Genomic DNA, 5,125 nt, shown 5'->3' with positions numbered 1-5,125 from the left:
TGTGTGAGCTGGGGGAGAGGCCAGGGCTGCAGAGGGGGGATGTTGTTGGCAGGTGCATGAGGACGCTCTGGGACGCTGCCCTGGGGTGTCCAGCGCAGTGGGGATGGATCAGCCCCTGCTCTGCTGCTCCTTGCCAGGGTGTCCCCCTTGCAGGGAGCTTGCAGAGCACCAGCCATGCTGTTTGTCCCCAGCCTGCCCACGGCCAGCCTGAGGCTGCTCCCGGTGCTTTTCTGTGCTCAGCATTGGGCTGGCCAAGTGTTGTGGAGAGAGCCTGGCCAAGGAGCCTGGAGCCCCCAGGCCCTGCCCTGAGGTGTCAGCGCTGCCCCAGCAGTGCCCATGGCCTGTCCCTGCTGCAGCCCCGGCACTGCCACCCCCAGGGCTGTGCCCAGCCCCGAGAGCACTCAGGCCCTGCAGCAACACGAGGGCCAGGAGGGCAGTGGGGCAGTGGCACGGGAGCAGCACTGGCAACACCAAGTGCTGCTGCTGCTGCTGGGCACAGCTGCTGTGCCAGCACTGATCTGCCCCCAGCTCTGCACACAGACATTGCTGCTGCAGCTCCAGAGAAGGGAACAAAAGGGGCATCTCTGGAGAAATCTTTGCTGGGAGAATCTTTATTTTATTTTATTTAAAGTTACCAAGAGCGCAGCTCCTCATTGACACAGTCTCTGGGTCACAGAAAAGATGGAGAAAATCAAAAGGAAATACAGCACAAATAATGACATTTCTTTGTGGACAATATTGAAAAGCTAAAACAAAGGAAAGGAAAGAACAAACCAACAAGCAAACCAACAAGAAGAATCAAAGGTGACTTTTATTACAAGTGATTTTCAGAAATTGGCCAGCAGTTTACTGTTTCTGAAACCATCTAGTGTTCAGTCTCCACACTGCAGCCTTCAGCTCCTGATTCCTCAGGCTGTAAATGAGAGGGTTCAGGGTTGGAGGCACTACTGAGTACAGAACAGACAGGGCCAGATCGAGAGATGGGGATGAGATGGAGGGGGGCTTCAGGTAGGCAAAAAACCCAGTGGTAACCAACAGGGAGACCACGGCCAGGTGAGGGAGGCAGGTGGAAAAGGCTTTGTGCCGTCCCTGCTCAGAGGGGATCCTCAGCACAGCACTGAGGATCTGCACATAGGAGAATACAATGAACACAAAACAGCCAAAAGCTAAACAGACACTAACAGCAATGAGCCCAATTTCCCTGAGATAAATTTGGAGCAGGAGAGCTTGAGGATGTGTGGGATTTCACAGAAGAACTGGCTTAGGGCAATTCCATTGCACAGGGGCAGGGAAAATGTATTGGCCGTGTGCATGAGAGCATTGAGAAAGCCACTGGCCCAGGCAGCTGCTGCCATGTGGGCACAAGCTCTGCTGCCCAGGAGGGTCCCGTAGTGCAGGGGTTTGCAGATGGACACGTAGCGGTCGTAGCACATGATGGTCAGGAGGAAATACTCTGCACCAATGAAGAACAGAAAGAAAAAGAGCTGAGCAGCACAGCCTACATAGGTGATGTGTCTGGTGTTCCAGAGGGAATTGTGCATGGCTTTGGGGACAGTGGTGCAGATGGAGCCCAGGTCGCTGAGGGCCAGGTTGAGCAGGAAGAAGAACATGGGGGTGTGCAGGTGGTGGCCGCAGGCTACGGCGCTGATGATGAGGCCGTTGGCCAGGAGGGCAGCCAGGGAGATGGCCAGGAAGAGGCAGAAGTGCAGGAGCTGCAGCTGCCACGTGTCTGCCAATGGCAGCAGGAGGAAGTGGCTGATGGAGCTGCTGTTGGACATTTCCTGTGTCTTGGCATGAGGATCTATAAAAAAAGGAATCATGGAATAGATCAGTTTGGAGAGGATTTTAAATATCCCAGCCCAGCTTGGTGGCATTTTCCTCCCACTGCCTGCCCAGGGCTCTGCTGCCTGGAGCTGTCCCTGCCAGCAGCTGCTTCCCTGTGCCCAGGGCTGGGGGCTCAGCTCTGCCCTGCGCACCCCTCCCAGCACAGGGCACTGCCCAGGGTCATATCTGCCTCTGCAGGCTCTGATGGCAACATCACAATAACCCTGAGGAGGCTGGAAAAGCGACACTGATGCTTCCTGTATGGGGCCCTGTGCTGATCTATTTCTTTGCCTGGTTTACTGAGATATAAGAGAATTTTTAAAAATTTGTCTCAACTTAAACTAAGAGATGAATATCAATGTGCAATCTCCCAGCAATGCAACCCAGTGCAGCAGATTAAAAAAGCAGGACTTTCCCTTTTATGCAGCCCCTGCCTCACTGTGCTCCCTGTATAATCTTCTTCGAAATGTTCTGCAGTTAAATGTCATGCTGAGAGCAGCCCTGCACTATCCTCATCACACAAGGAGAACACTTCCAAGCCTTACCAGCTGTCTCCTTCCACCCAGACCTTGTCCCCCAGTGCTGGGAGCAGCTCCCAGGGCTGGCTGAGAGCTGTCCCTGGCAGGCAGCAGAGTCCCTGCCCCAGCACAGCGCCCTGGGCTGCAGGACCCTGCTCTGCACCACAGCCCTGGGCACCCCTGGCTGCTCTACACAAGAGATCATCAGAGAATGTACTCACACAGTCTGCAGGCATTGGGATGTTGCAGCTTTAGGAGATGGCTCCAGGAGCTGCAGCCGCATTGTCCTACAGCCAGAGGCTTCCTGTGTCAAGGGCTGGGAGTGATTCTGCCCCAGGCACTTCTCAGCATTTTCCCAGCCCTGACTGATTGAAGCTCTCTGTGCCTCTGTGCTGTGCCTGGGTGGTTGCAGGCAGTGCCCCAGCCCTGCTGAGCTGTGCACAGGAGCTGCTCATCAAGGGAAATATGCTTTTGAAGCTCTTCTTGGTTACCAGGATCACATTCTGAGCCAAGAGCCCAGCCCAGCTCAGTAGCACAGACACAGCACAAGGACTTTAATGACCCTCTTGGGGATTGGGGCTGAGGCCTTGAACATCAGTCCCTGAGAGGGAGCTGAAGAAACCTCTCAAGAACTCCAAGTCACAATCCAACTCCAAAGTTTCATAAAATTTTAATGGTTCCCTCTGAGGGACACAACTGAGAAAATGTCCCTAGGTTCCAGTCAGAGCAGGAAATTGGAGGCAGTGATGACAGGTGGGGGCAAAGTGAAGCCAAGTCTTGGTGCCCTGGAGCACAGCAGGGTCTGTGCCACCAAGGGCTGGGAGGAGACACCTTGTCCTGAGCCACTGGGGCCTCCTGGCACAGCCCCAGCAAGGCTGGCCACTGTCACCCCTTGTGCTGCCCTCAGCATCCCCCCACATCCCAGTGGCCTCAGGGATGTGCTGGGACGAGTCCCTGGGGAGCCTTGGTCAGGAATGGCCCTGGGGGCTCCTTCATGCTCCCAGGGACTGCAGGTTTTTCAGAACACTTTGGATTTTGCTTTTTCCTTGGAGTTTGTGAGAGCTTTGTGCAACCATGGCCTCCAATTATCTGCTTTAATTAATCTCTTGAGAGCCTCTGTCAGTAACAACAGTCTGTAAGGCTCATTAATGCTTCGAGGTACTTCAGTTTTTTAAGGCACTTTTCTTATTCCTTTCCTCTCTGAGTCTCTGAGAGGTTTTTGGGCAATCCTGGCCTCCAGTTCTTTCCTTCAAGGAGTCCATGAGGAGCCTGTGTTGGGGATGGACTTTAGTGGGAACCATTAATGCTTTGAGACACTTTGGGCTTTTCTTCTGACTTGGACTCCTGGAAAAATTTGTGCAATCTCCTCTCAGGCCCTGGGGTTGAAGGGCTCAGCACCAAATGCACCACGGGGCTCATTGGGATCAAGCAAGTCCTGACAAACCATGGCTCTGCCTTGATTTCCCTCTGGCCTGGGGCAGCTCATTAGGAAGGTTTTCAACTCTATGGAGAAGTTATTTAAAGAGCTTCTAAGAATTATGTATTCCTATTTTCAAGAGTGTATTTTATTACCATTCCCTTTAGAGCAGAGGTGATTGCAGCATTCTATGGTTGATATTGATCCAGGGTCTCTGCTCACGAGGTCTGGCCTGCTCACAGAAGCTGTGCCTTGAGGTCTGAGCCAGTGTGGAGAACCTTGCTCCACATTCTCCAACCCCATTCTGTCTGTCCTCACTCACCTGGGACCTGCTTTGCTCGGAGAACTGGCTGCCCTCTGGCAAATAGGTGTTTTCATGCTTTTTTTGGAAGCAATCTAAAAATCCTGAGTTTCCCCACTGCAAAAAGACACACTCCTCAGGTGTGTGCCAAGCCCAAAGTGCCACCAAGGAGATTTCCCATTCCCCAAGGTAGAACCCTACAAGGATTATTTCAGACCTTTGGACTCCTTGGTTCCCTGAGGCCTTGCAGTGTCACAAAGGCCCCTTGGTTCCATCAGGTTCTGGACTGTCACAATGGAGATTGAGGTCCATTGGGTCCCATGGAGTCACAATGCTTTTTTTGGGTCTATGAGGCCTTGATCTGTTACAATGGACACTTGGTTCCATGAGGTGCTGTACTCAACAATGGCCTCTGGAGTTCCAAAGTGTCACAACAGACCCTTGGTTCCATGAGGTTCCTCAATTTCAAAATGAAATCTTTGATTCCACGCCACCCCACAGTGTCACCATGGTCTCCTTGGTTCCACAAGGCCGTGCAGTGTCACAATGGCTCACAGGTTCCATGAGGCCCCACAATGTCACTGTGGCCCCTTGGTCCCATGAGTTTCCCCAGTGTCACAATGGCTTCTTGGCTTCCCGTGGCCCCGTGTGTCACAATGGACTCTTGATTCTGTGGGGCCCCGCAGTGTCACAGGGGTTTCCTTGGTTCTGTGACATTCTGTAGTGTCACAATGGATGTTTGGTTCCATGTGCCCCACAGTGTCACAGGGGTCTCCTTTTTCCAGCAAACTCCACTGCCACGCCAAATGCCGGGAAGAAGGAGGAGGGGACATTGGCAGTGATGGTTTTTGTCTTCCCAGGGCACAGTGACGTGGGCTGGGGCCCTGCTGTCCTGGAGATGGCTGAACACCGGCCTGCCCATGGAAGGGCTGAGAGACAACAACCTCTGTGCATGGAACTGCAACAGCAGAGAGCTCAGGCTGAAGGCTGGGTTTAACAGACTGTCACCAGCACAGGAACCATCAATGTGAGAGGAAAGATGTGTGCTCATGTCTTTACAAATCA

At 53.2% G+C, this 5,125-nt stretch overlaps 1 pseudogene; it reads right to left on the bottom strand.

The window, feature by feature from the left end:
* Positions 1-846: 846 nt before the first annotated feature.
* On the bottom strand, positions 847-4,137 carry LOC148218835 (olfactory receptor 14J1-like; annotated as a pseudogene).
* Between the last annotated feature and the right edge of the window lie 988 nt (positions 4,138-5,125).

This window comes from Sturnus vulgaris, unplaced genomic scaffold (genome assembly GCF_052056855.1).
Source record: "Sturnus vulgaris isolate bStuVul1 unplaced genomic scaffold, bStuVul1.hap1 Scaffold_157, whole genome shotgun sequence".
NCBI lineage: Eukaryota > Metazoa > Chordata > Aves > Passeriformes > Sturnidae > Sturnus > Sturnus vulgaris.
Note: the sequence above shows the minus strand (reverse complement) of the source record. Positions and strands in the feature narration are given on the sequence as shown.